This window comes from Rhyacophila brunnea, unplaced genomic scaffold (assembly GCF_057557595.1).
Source record: "Rhyacophila brunnea isolate RB1 unplaced genomic scaffold, BYU_Rbru_1.0 scaffold_10, whole genome shotgun sequence".
Lineage (NCBI taxonomy): Eukaryota > Metazoa > Arthropoda > Insecta > Trichoptera > Rhyacophilidae > Rhyacophila > Rhyacophila brunnea.
This window is the reverse complement of record NW_028232752.1, coordinates 13419177-13433403: the sequence shown is the minus strand read 5'-3', so window position 1 is coordinate 13433403 and position 14227 is coordinate 13419177.

The following is a 14227-nucleotide window of genomic DNA, read 5'->3' as shown; positions in this document are numbered from 1 at the left end:
ATGACCACCAAGATGTTGAACACATCCTCTGGGATTGCCCGCTTATGGAATTCGAACGAGTGGATCTGTTTGCCAGGGTCCGTCCTCACACGGGCCCAATTGGTCATGGAGATCTGGTAGCAACCGAGGCCAACTTTGCGGCATTTGAGAAATTTGCAGCGTCGTATAGGGAGCGGGATAGTCCCGACTCTTCTGTAGACTCATCCATTTCAATTTGTGACACTCAGTGTGCGGGTACACAAGGCGCTTAACGTCAGCGGACAGCAGAGCCAGTCCAAAAAACAAAAATTTTCTTTCTTAACTTTCTTCTTTAAGCACTACGGTGCATGGTTGCGGCATCAGTCCCGTGCGGCTCCGTCTCGGGACGGAATGAGCACTTACAATCACTTCTTTCAGACACGTTTAAAGCGTCATAGAAAGCGGCCGTGCATATCCACGGTTGTGCATATATGACGGGTGGTGGTGGGCACTTTAACGTATGTTCTATTAGTAACAATAATAATATATTCATTGACATGTTTTCTTTTTCAAGTAAATTGGTAACGTTTTTAGTCATCTTTACACGATTTAAGAATTAATACCCCCGTCGCCATCACGAAATAAACTGACTTGTTCCCAGCTCGACGTTCTCTCTCCGAATGCCAGCGAGTTCAAAATTTCGTCGCACCTATCGTCTTAAATAAGAATAATGCCAGAGTCGAGCAAAAACGTTTGTTCAAAAGTCCAAGGCTTTTTTAAGGTATTTCAATGAAGGTATTCTACATTCTAAAAGTATGTAAATAGTCAGTAGGTACAGAAAAACTACCTATTGTTGATAAACATAAAATAAATAAAATAATAGTTTATCAATTATTGGATCCAAATTGGATGATCCAATAAGTAAAAGTTGTTAATTACGAACGTGACAAATACTTGTGTTAAATTAATTAAGTATAATACCTACCGTCACAATTTGAGGGACATACGACAGATGTTCGCAAACGATACAAGCAACACAATTAACTGACACTGTGTACGTACGTCGTACATACACTGTACAATGTACATAGTTGGTATATCCATATAGGTACTCGAAGTATGGGGCGATGATTTGCTAATTCCTTGAGAGCTTTGCGTGAAGAGTGACTTTGCATTATGCGGGCGAGCTTAAAAGCTCCGCAAGGGGTAATTTATTTGCGGAGAAACGAATAATTTATTGCCGTGTGAAGATTCAGGATATAATAATAATGACAGGGAATCAGTCATTTGGTTTATTTATGACGTGGCACAATTTTGTACTCATTTCTAGTGAATTATTGTATTACTACTATAGTTACCTACCACATAGTTTATTAGAGGGAACTAGATTTTTTCAAAATTTAACCAAGTATTATATCTACCTACCAACAAACCTTTTAACTTACCTGATTGTTAAGTAAGTATTTTCACCACAGCACAGCTCGGTTCACTATAAATAAAAAGGATATCATAGTATGATATATATTTTATAGAAAAAAATAAGTTTTTGAAATTAAAAATAAATATGTAAGATCATTATTCAAGTAGTTATCTCAACGTTACATCCAAGAAAACTTATTAGTAATAATAAAACAAATAGTGTGCTGAGTGGGTAATGCGTCGTCTTATAATATTGTAAGCCCCGGGAGTGGTAGATATGACAAATTTATAAATACATAGGCGCATAATAATATGTTAATGTGTGTTTGGAGACAGGTTGAGTAAATGGCTAAGTATATTGAATTTGCATTATTCTCCCCCTTAACATACATATTGCGGTCTTTTTTATTGATTTAATTTTTATTGGTCTAATTTATTGATTATTCCTTTGAGACATACCTATCTTAGTATTATATTATATATATAAACTTATACTTATATCAGGGGTGTCAATTAAATTTTACATAAGATCTACTTTGGATAAGAAAAATCCTCCGCGATCTACTTTTTTCTGAAATTAAGGACATATATATATATATATACCTACTTTTATAAGTATAGTATAGGTGTAATAGAAATATTTTTAAGCCAAAATATAATCTTACTAAGAAAATAAATTAATGCGTTGTACATATTAGAAAACAATATTTACATACCAACTGTTATTATTTTATTTTCAATAAGTATATAAATATTGTTTTGAGCTTCCGGATGATACAGAGCTTGAATTACTTATCCTACATTGAAAGGTGTCTACAATTTTTGAGCAGTCTTATTGAAGTTGTGAAAACTGGTTAATAAATCTTCACCTCGTATTTTTCCTTTTAACGGAATGAGTGTTGATAGAATTAGATAATTAAAAAGTTGGATAATAGAAACATGTAGGTATAATAATATAAAATGCACTTATACATCCAAAATATGATTAAATAAATAAAATATTTTTGGCGATGGACTAAAACTCATTTCGCGATTGACCTTATTTACACCCTGCCTTTTTTATATTTACATACGTAATTTTTGTAAGCACTACAACAGGCCATGACAGTAGTATTGTAGTGAAACAGCACAATATAATAAGTAAGTATAACACAATTTAATGTAAGTACACAATATACCTTCTCACCTATTAGCACAATTAATTAGGCATACAATTAAATTCAAATTAGAAATTTCTGATCAATTTTCACAGAATACGTAATTCGCAATTAAATAATTCGTAATGGAATATTGAATTAATTTAACTCGATTACCTATCTATCTAGTTTTCCAAAATGCAATGAACCATTTCATAGATTTTTAATTCCCGTACCTATAACGGTACAATTATTACTGCTAATTTAATTTTAGCTCAAGTAAATCCAATCGAAGCTGTAAACGATTCGCAAAAATACACATTTGACGCAATTGCAAAAATATTAGAATTTACGTAATCGTTGATATTTAACATAATCGTTAAATTTATCCTGTATAAAATTAGGGAGTGCAGATAAAGACATGCATTTTTCTTTTCGTGTTATTGAACAAAATCGGCAATAGCCTTCGTGGTGTAGGTAGACTTATCCTTAAACATACAATACATCTTCGGGGAGTTGAGAACTGAAACGACGCTTACATTCACCAATAGCATTACCTTAAAGCTAACGGGTGGGGGAATGTTGTTCAAAAGAATGGACTATCACTTATTCATCTTCTTAATCAGGACATCATGACCCAGATCATTTGGCTCCACTTCTCTATGTATGATACGCAAGACTATACTACGTATGACTGACAAAGTTTAGTGTACACCATTTATGGCGGATCTTAACAGCCTACCTCCACCATTCGTCCCTGGTATATTGTTTATATTCTAGAATCTAGATTCAATAATTCTAATAAATAATAATATAATAAATAGTTGGCAACTTAAAATATTGTAATGATGCAATAAATACTCTCACTGACAAATAATGGCGTGTTGTTACGCCAACAGGATGCGAGCGTTAATTCATTATCCACCAGAAGCTGTGTTAAATGAGCCCACAGAAGTCATAATTTAAATGCGATAAGTAATTCCAGTGGAACGATTTACAACTCGGATACGCCAGGCTTACAAGCTCTCAAGTATGTAACGCTACCATAAAATTAGATAGGTATATTATGTACGTAGCATTCTGTCTGTATGTATACATACTCCTTCTAGTTTATGTTTAACAATTTCATTAAAGCTTTTACCAATTAAATGATATTAACATCCTTTATGTACCTACATCATTTATGGAAAATATAAATATAATATAAATAAGAGCGTGTCTGCAAATTATGCATAAAATATATATTATAAACAGTGGAATACAAACGTAGATAGTAACAAACTGCCCTTGTGGCGCCTAGCAAATCTGGGGGGTGTAATGTTTTTGGTGGGGGGATCTTCAAGATGAACATTGTTTATGTAAAATAATTTATTGATGTACAGTTTTATCTGTTATGGTTTGTTTCAGGAAGCGTTTAATTGAATTTTAAAAACTAACCAACATGATCTGCATTCTGTATAATATATTTTTTAAACCATATCCGATCCTAATAAGATCATATGGGCCTCCACAGGGTGGAGGTTTATATTAACAGTTTTTGATTTACGAGAAATAGACATTAGTCACTTGTTCAACCTATTAGGTCCATACTCTGACTCAAACACAAATTTAAAAACAATATGTGGGTGATTGCCAGACCCAGGATTCGAACCTGGGACCCACGCCGTTATAGACCGATGCTTAAACCGCTCGGCCACCGTGTGCGTCAAACGAAAATAAATAAGTATGTTTGGCAAAGTTTAGTTTGCACTATTTATGTCGGTTCTCTACAGCCTACTTCCACCCTTTGTCGCCGGTAACTACCAATATAAACTATTTGATTTCCCAACTGTCAATTAAATATTCTTTCAAATCACTGACATGGTATGTAGGTTCACAGGTAAGGCTTGAAACGTGACCTTAATCGTCGGCATACTTTAGTCATGATGATGTGTAAGGCAGGTTGCAATAATCAAGAAGTTGTTACGGAGAACGGTGTTTAATAGATAAAAGGACCATTATAGCATGTTACAGTTAAGGCCATGCATTAGTTGAGGCACGGTCTAAAAAGATCGTCGCTAGGCGATGCGCGGATTGCGGGTGGCGGGTGAAAATGACGCCTGTCAAACGAAATATTAATTGTCATATAAATCCAACATACGTCCATTTTATGTTCTGTTTATTGTTCTATTAGTAACAATAATAATATATTCATTGACATGTTTTCTTTTTAAAGTAAATGGGTAACGTTTTTAGTCATCTTTACACGATTTTAGAATTAATTGACCCGTCGCCATCACGCACCAAAGTGACGTGTTCCTGGGTCAACATTCTCTCAGTGAATGGCAGCGAGTCCAAAATTTCGTCGCGCGTACAGTTGAAAATTATTTGGCGTTTCACTGATGCGTCACCTTAACAGTTTAAATGAATTCGATTATGCAATATGCCTGGTCCGTACGATGACAGGTACTGCCTACCTCCTTGGAATTGGTCAGCCGCACTAGAAGCCAACTTTGCTAATTTGTCTTCCACATGCCGGTTCTCGTTTATTTCCGGAAAGCGCCCAAAATATAAGTATCAAAATGGTCTATAAAATATATTACAAAACACACCTAATGTAGGTTTAATGTTCTCGATCTAAAAAATAAATGTCCATAAATATGCATACATGTGGCTGCATTTTTGATATCGTATCATGACGTTTGTATGTGTATGTATTGAGGTTACTTCAAAGATAGTATCATCCATAGACCAGTCACTGTTTATTGACTAGATTTTAACAATAGTTAATTTAATTAGTCTTAAGGGCGGACGTGCTCAGCGTGGGTCAAAATGAAGCTTTTATTCTATTTTCAATGCATGATCCTGGACATTCCTTAAACGTTGTAGATTTAGATAATCTATTTATATAATTTTGAAGCCTTATTATCCTTTATATTTATTTTAAACATTTGATGACTGCATAAAGTATTTTTACTACATAAAATAGTATTCTTTTAAACCTCTCGCTCTAATGTTTTAGAATATAGTCATATTTCAGTACATAAATGTGCAGTGGTGTTAAGATTTTTTACATTTATTTATTTTTAAACGCATTTATAAAACCATCAGTATAATTTATGTCGACATTATTATTGTGAAATATTTACGATAAAAAATTTATTGATAATCTCTGTGATCCCAAATTTGACAAGAATTAGGCATTTTATTATTCAAAAAATGGGCAAGATCAACACATTTGAAGATAATTCTAAAGATACTATTTATAAGCTATGTCTTTGACCATTCAAGTGTGATAAACATCCTACGAATAATGATTGCTTTATAATAATTATTGACCTAAGAATAAGGTAGTGTTTTTTTGAAATACGCCATTTCTTTTGGCATTCCCCAGTGGTTTAGCTACAACATACGGCCGTAGCCATAAATTGACAAACTAAAACTGAAGTAGAGCGTAAGAAGCCTTGGCTATACCAAACCATAATCGATAAAAAATATTCTTCTATCTATAATATATCCAAAATTATATATGATTTAATTGCATAATTTTAGATATTTTATCGATATACGATTATTTTTTAATATTATCTATTTCGGCTTTGTTTTCGCAGGGTTTGATTGGATTTTAAAAACTAACCAACAACACAATCTGTAAATTGTAGTTTTAATTCAATGAAAACAAATACGCATGTTTGACAAAGTTTAGTGTGCACTATTTATGTCGGATATTTACATCCTACTTCCATCCTTCGCCACTGGTAGGTTGGTAATAACTTCATAATATTATTTACTAGTAGGTAGGTATCCACAATATGTCAAACTTCATATTATTCACATCTTAGATTCCTTTTCATAACCCCAATTCAGCCATAATTTATTTGTCACATGAATGTATGGGATTACGTCAAAAACTGTAGGTATACCGGACAGAATATAATACAGGACATAAAACTTTAATGGATTAAAGCTATTATTCATTTCCTTTTGTAAGCCTTTTAGTCATAGTAAAATATAATAATGCCGGGGCCAGACTCAGATAGGAGATGCTCGTAAAATGTTATTACGTTCAGACTGAAAAATGCTTAGTGTTTTTATTATTTACAGTGACATTTTTTGAATAAAAAATAATGACTTCTCTGGGAAATTTATAGTCGTAAAAGTCATTTATTTTATGTTAAGCAAGTCAAAATATTCTGTCATATATTCAAAGAATTTTACTATTTTGGTATTTAAAAAAAATACAATTTCTATAATTTAGCAGGTATTAACTAACTACTGATGACCTAACGCAGATTTTACTATGATAAACAAAAAAATCCTCCGCTTTCTGTCAATTGTAGTGGTTTTACCCAACTCTACAACTGACACGTTATTATATATGCTCATGTTTAGATAATCGACAATAGCTAGTCGGTAATGACAGTAATGGCACTCAGCCCTTTTCCAAATTATCAAGTTAAAAGAATCAGGATAAATAAACATTTGCACTCAAAAATATAGTTTAATATACCTTCATGCTATCTGCCGTGTACCTTATACTACTAATGTATTTGTGCTATATAAACGATAGAAAATACCAACGCGTGTTTTACTTCAACACTACCCATACAATATCACATGTCACATACAAAATCAACCGTCTGAATATAAAACAATAAAGGGGGTAGTTGATTAAACACATAACAACTACTCCCCTTATACATTTAACTCGATGTAGTTGGAGTACCAACCCAGTACCAACCTACGTATCAAAGTAATAAGCATTGATTATACTACTAGATGAGGAGTTCCCATACAAGTGTCATTTTAAAAATGTACCACAAAAGAAGATATTACGAATATCGTCTTATAATATTTCCTTGTAGGTATAATGCGTTAAGACCGTTAACATGGATTCCCGAATTTCACCCGTATTGCCCTGGCTGTAAAACTAAATTTGCGTATATGATTCATCCAGTAGTATATCAATGGTAATAAGAGACTTTTATTTTAACTTGTTATTTTTTCCCGTAGATGTATATTTTAAAAGATTGTACTTACTTATTTTGTGCGTTTTAACGAAGGCCTGAACAAAAACACACCATAAATGCGAGTAAGAAACCATTCGGCACACTTGTATTCTCCGCAATATGCGTTAGAGTAAAATAGAATTTCTACGGCTGAATTAAATATGTTTTGTACTCGTCGCCGGTAAATAAGGGTTTCAATGACTCCATTCATCTTAAAACTGCGAGCACGTATTGCTGAAATTTATTGTTTTTGTATTGAATGTAAAGTTATTGCTAATTTATTTTAGTTAATTTAGTAGAAAATATGGTTAACTATGTTGTGTTTAAATTTGGTATCCATACTGAGGAGTAGCATGGTGGTATAACGTTTCATAGTTAAGTTAATAATAATAAAATTGTGATTCTACTGTGCGTTATAGGTACACATTAAGCACGGCTTCATATAGCTGAACAATACACACACTCTTCATATTATTCCTCTGAGGTTTTCCCAGTATCAATAAATCTAGTTTTGAGAAATCTTTATTTACCCTGATACAAGCAGCTTAGTTTAATGACAATTTCTCGATATCTCCACAATCTCAGTGATGATTTCTCTTGAAATGAGAATTCTCGAAAATTTGGAAAATTATTTTCTCGAGATTAGCATTTTCTAATTATTTCTCGATAAAAACCTCTACTTCTGTGATACAGAGGTATCGACGGGGAAAAACATATAATGACGTATACACATTAACATAGTTTGCACATTGACTGTTAAAATGTAGATGGGAATACTTAATTTTTCCGTCAGTTTTATTTCATCATCAGCCGGGGTCAATCCACTGCTGGATTAAGGCCTCCCCAAGCTTCTTCCAACTCTCTCGATCCTGTGTCGTTCGCTGCCACGTATTTCCGCCGAACTTTACCAGTTGTCAATCCAGCGGCTTTTAGGACGACCCTGTGGCCGTTTTGTGCCCCTTGGGTACCACTGGATGACGGCATTTTTCCAGCAGCCGTCCTTTCGGCGAGCAATGTGCCCCGCCCATCTCCATCTCAGCTGTTTGGCTACGTCTATTACATCGCGTAGGTACTCCTGTCTGCTTCCTAACTCAATCGTTTCTCTTACGGTCCTTTCGCGTGATGCCTAACATACGCTGTGCGACTCTTAGTTTTATTTATTTTTATCTATTTATTATGATTATTTTTGAGTCATTTGATTTTTCACACAGTTCGTCGATAAAGTAAACGTCAATAAGTATTATTTATAATTTATATAGTAATTCTACGAGTAGGTGTCAGTATTTCCTGATTTTAAAGATATATTAATGATTTGAAGTCATTTACGAGCCACTGTTTATTCTTCAGCTGCAGTATCCATTAGAAATTCAATGATTTAATTTGATTTAGCTGCAAATTTACCTAACTTGAATCAGAATACAAAGTCCCGCTACCGTCGACAAAGCAATTCGATTAGCGGGCGACAAATTCAAATATAATTTGTATTATTTTATAGCGCCGTATCAAATCGCGTCAAATCCGTCGCGACCAGCATTCAATTTGAATCCGTTCACTGGACAGTGACGGAGCGTCGGACATTAGTCTTTGACGCTACGTTCATTAGTCAAGCGGGTAGCGGGCATCGCTCACCGCCCGCCAGAATGTGACCGAGGCTTTACTTTTTGGTCCCTGTCCCGTGTAACTAATAAACGGTTATTTACATTCGTATGATAAAATAAATCGAGACAGGTTTTTCGGACATCTTTATTCCGAGTAATTGATAGTGGTGGGCTGAAAGAACGGGTATGTATTCGTGGAATGCGTGTATACAAATAATATTTCTTTAGCTTACGTATATTATTATTACTTATGTATGTATTAAAACTTGAATAATATTTAATTAAACTATACTACATCCAGTAGTAGTTTAAGGTACGTGGATGTCCCAGGCACTGATTTCAAGCCCTCTACGATAGAAATCAACTTCTTCCTAGGACCTAAAAATGTATAAATTATTTCATTTGAATTAAGTAGTTTTATTGCATTCAATATATTTGCGTAAAAAATCGAAGTAAGTATTTGTTTTATGTCTTAATAAGAGGGTTACTTTTGTTTATTCACAATATTAGTGATAACCTGTACAGTACACTCTCAGTAATCCGCCGCACGATCATCCGACAATTACTATAGTCCGCCGTTATTTTTACTAGTTGAAAGCACACAATCAAGCTCTGTAATTCGCCGGTATTCGATTGTCAAATTCTACAACGCAGATGAGACGGGTTTATTTTGGAAACTTCTCCTTCGTAAAACGTACGTTCATCGCGAAGAAAGTAATGTACTGGGGAGGAAAGTGCCCAAGAACCGCATCACAATTATGCCGTGCTCCAATGCAACCGGGACATACAAACTGAAGCTTTTGGTCATAGGGAAAGCCAGGAATCCTAAGCCATTCAAGAATATCTACCTCACTGAACAACTCGTGGTTCACTGTTTAATATTTAGTTGATAAACTTAGTTTATAAATATGCATAAAACCATAATTTGCTAGTATAAATTTCTCAAAAAAAAAAACTATTTTTACGAAATACCTGTTTTAATTTTTACCATATTTTGTATGTGTGCAATATAATCCGCCGCTTTCACTAATTGGACACTTGTCTGGTTTTTGGGGTGGCGGATTACTGAGAGAGATTTTGTATTCGTAATTAACACAAAGTTATACCTATTAGCGACTTATTGTTTTAAAAAACAACATTCGTTTAATAGTATGTATTTAAATACAAGGTATTAATAATTTATAATTCATGTTAAGTTTTCTAGTAGACAGTCACAAATGTTTTAGAATTTTACTGAAAATTCTCATATGCTAAAAATATTTTAGAACTTAACTAAGTATAGTCTTAGCCAATGTAAAAATACCTAAATGTTTTCAATATTTAGAAACTATAATTTGAATTTTTGATGAAATTTAAATGTAGGTACTTCCTTCATAAAACAATATACCTACCTAATTAATAGAATGGTGCTAAATAATTATGGCCAGTGCAGGCAACTAATTTAGTTATTGGTGTCGTTACTAATGCCACTAACACCATTACAAAGTATTTTTGCCGTGGTCGCAATGCCAGAAGAAAAATATGTCCTTTCTCTACCTAATTGGTAGAAATTAGTACCAAGAAAGACACATGGATCATTAGCGAAATTCATAGGATTCATCAAATATGTGTAGAAATCACACCACTCGGCATTACAAATGTGGCAAACTTAAATATTTATGTTTTGTTGTCAAAACAGATCAGAGTGGTGGAAACGATTATCAGCATTTACTCAATTATAACATAGATCTGGGGTAGTCAACCTGGTCCCTACCGCCCTCTAGTGGGCGTTCCAGATTTCATGGTGAGCGGTAGAGGTTTTAAAACTATTTTCATTATGTTTTCATAAAATTCCCCGTGACAATTTAAATTTCAGAAAATATTTCTACTATTTGTATCGCCTTTGCATTGGTCGCGTATATTTTTAAAATAAAAATATTTTTTTTTATTAATAACCATGCCCTTGCTTTTTCGTACAAGGTGGTTGGGTGGGTTAGTTGCATTGCTGTGGGGTTAATAAGGGTCCTCCATTTATATCTTTAATTTTCTTTATGACGAGGATTAAATATTCCATCGCTCCTTTTCTAGTATAGGGCAGTCGTTGATGACATGCCACACAGTTTGAGATGTGTTGCCGTTACATGGACAACAGTCATCATCCCTCAATTTAAATCTTTTTAGATAAGCTCGCACCGCTCCGTGGCCTGTTAGTATCTGCGTGAGTTCGTGCGATATTTTTATGTTTTAAACAAAATATTGTGAAATATTGTAATTATAAATATTATAAAGTAAAATTACTTCCCTACTTTATAAATCACCATTACTGTGGAACCGATGGGCGGTTAGAAAATTTTACTACTAACAGAGATACAAAAGTGGGCAGTAGGTATAAAAAAAAATGACTACCCCTGACATAGATCAACAGTGTCTATTATGATTTATTTAATTGCAACCATTACCCTTGTAATGTATTGATTTTATTTGTATAGTATAAATACCGTGGATGATTCATAACTCGTCACCACTCTTCTCGAGTCCGGTCACTCGACGCAATCAACCATCATTCTACTCTAGTATTAATCTCTCAATAACATCAATTTGATCAGAACATCCGTACCCGCGATTATAACATTACTCTGTCATATTTATCATTGTATTTATTTTATTTATTCTTGTATCGATAAATAAACTCTCTCCCCAGCAACTATGACTTTCACTGACACACCTCATCATCCCTTCATATTACGTATGCTTGTCAGAATTTTCCATACTGCTATATTATTTTCTAATGTAGTGTATATTCCGTATAAAAATGTCAATCGTCATCTTGAAAGAACGCTTTTTCTATAAGGGTAAGTAAGAGATCAGAATTTTGTTTGAGGCTAATTAGGTAGAAAATAAAAACACTCAAGATAAATCTACGCCAAGGTGATACACCTAATGTGTCTACGTCACTGCAGGAGGACCATTAACTATTTACCCATCGTGAAAAGTGTACCCTCCCCGGGCCAGTGACGTCACGACGCGTCACCCGGGCAGGTGTTTTTCCGCGGACGTCGCGCCATTAATCCTTGTCTGGTTGACAAATAGTTCGCCCGGCTGACATGCCACCCTAATACCCCTCCTACTAAAGAACCCTCGTTTCAGTGCGCCACTGAAAAAGCGAAGTTTTTAACAGTTCCGCATTGGAGAGCGACGATTTATATTTTTTGTAGAAAAAAGAAAATTCAAGGAAAACATGTAATATATTATTATTGTCTGTTGTAGGTATGGGTTCACAGCTTTTATTAACGTGTGTATGGAGGTACAAATCAGACATGTTTTCATTAAAGAAATTCTGTACCTAATATCAGACATATTATATTCTAATAATATATTATTAATCACCATACACGCTTATTCATGTAAGATTTTGGGCATACTAATATTGACAGCACCGCAGGCAAAAATACATCATACTCGTAGATATTATAATTTTACCATGATTCCGACAACTTTTGTATAAGCTTAAAAAACATATTCCATGAGTGCTTTCTGATAATTCACGAAACGAAACGCAATCCTATTTGTTTTTTTCCAAACTCTATTATAATTGGGCATCGTGGTATGTTGTAGTATTTAAAAAAAGAAATGATTTGTCGAAATTTAATATAAGGTTCTAAAAAACCATTCAACTATCTACCTACATACGAAAACCTACCACGATATACGTTATGCTATAAATATATTTCCCACCACACGATAGCCACGTAGCTTCGTCGGCCTATAGCGTCGTGGGTCCCAGGTTCGAATCCTGGCTCTGGCAAGAATACATATTGTTTTTAAATTTGTGTATGAGTCAGAGTATGGACCTAATAGGTTTAGCAATTGGCTGACATCCATTTCTCGTAAAAAAAAATCTGTTACAAATGTAAATGTAAATACAAACCTACACTCCCTGCAACTCAATTCTTTATCATATTATTAGTTAGCCGGTTTAACCGGATATGAAAGTTAGCTGCGCTAAAGTGATAATTTCTGACAATGTCCGTGAATAACAAATGTGTTAACTTGGACCAATGGTAACATCGTAAATGTGCTAAAGTGATAACTGTTAAGAATAGGCCCGCTGGAGGTCCACGTGATCTTATTAGGAACATGGTCGAAAAAAAAATATGTCCACGTATTATTTGTAAACTATATAACCGAGTCCAATCCTGTCTGATAGTATGTAGGTAGTTTGAATCAACCCTTTTAATGCCGCATTTCTTTAGCCCTTCCTTGAACTTTGTGTAATGTTTAGCCTTTTGTAGTGAATGACCCGCATCTGTAAATTTTTCAGTTTTCCAAGATGTCAGTTTTTGAAACCAGAGGGTTAAACCGTATAGGAAATCAATTATTGATCAATACATATTACGGGTCAGACATGCTAGGTCTATTCTATGCATCGTGATATTTTTTCATAAACTATTGAAATATTAAAATACTTTCTATTTAATTATTACATATATTCCAAATTCATTTGCCGACAGGTAAATTTAATGTTATGAATAAATAACTACGAAAAAATTAATTCAGTAAAATAAGCAGTGCAGTTGTAACTGCACACTAGTAAGTAAACGTCAAAAAGTGACTTAAGCAGGAGCTCTATTGTCGAGCGAAATTCTGAGCACAATAAACAGTCAATCGATTAACGAACAAGTAAAAAAAATCTAACTGTCAAAAGTTGTGACTATATCTTCCAATAATTCTTAAATATTTACATAATATATATTTGTATTAAATAATATAACAGTGACAACAAGAGATTGGAGCGGACCCTTTGTTGAGTTGCTCCGCTCCGGGACCTAATACTTGCTCCAGCTGCGTTTCGGGGAAAAAGTTTTAATAGGTATTATATGTGTACAATTATTATTAATGTTTAAAAAAAGTAGTTTTAAAACAAGGCTTATTATTCATCATTTTCATTATTAAAAAGTGAAGTTATTTATCACTCAGCAGTGTTGCTGTATTTCAAATAATTTCAGTCTTGCAAAGTGTCAAATAATATAATATTTTCATTGGGTTTTAGAACAAAAATTTAATAAAAATAAGAAAAAATATCAGGAGCAGTGGAGCACTATAATTTTTTGATGCTCTGGCTCCGCCTCATTAAACCTTGTAAAACCTC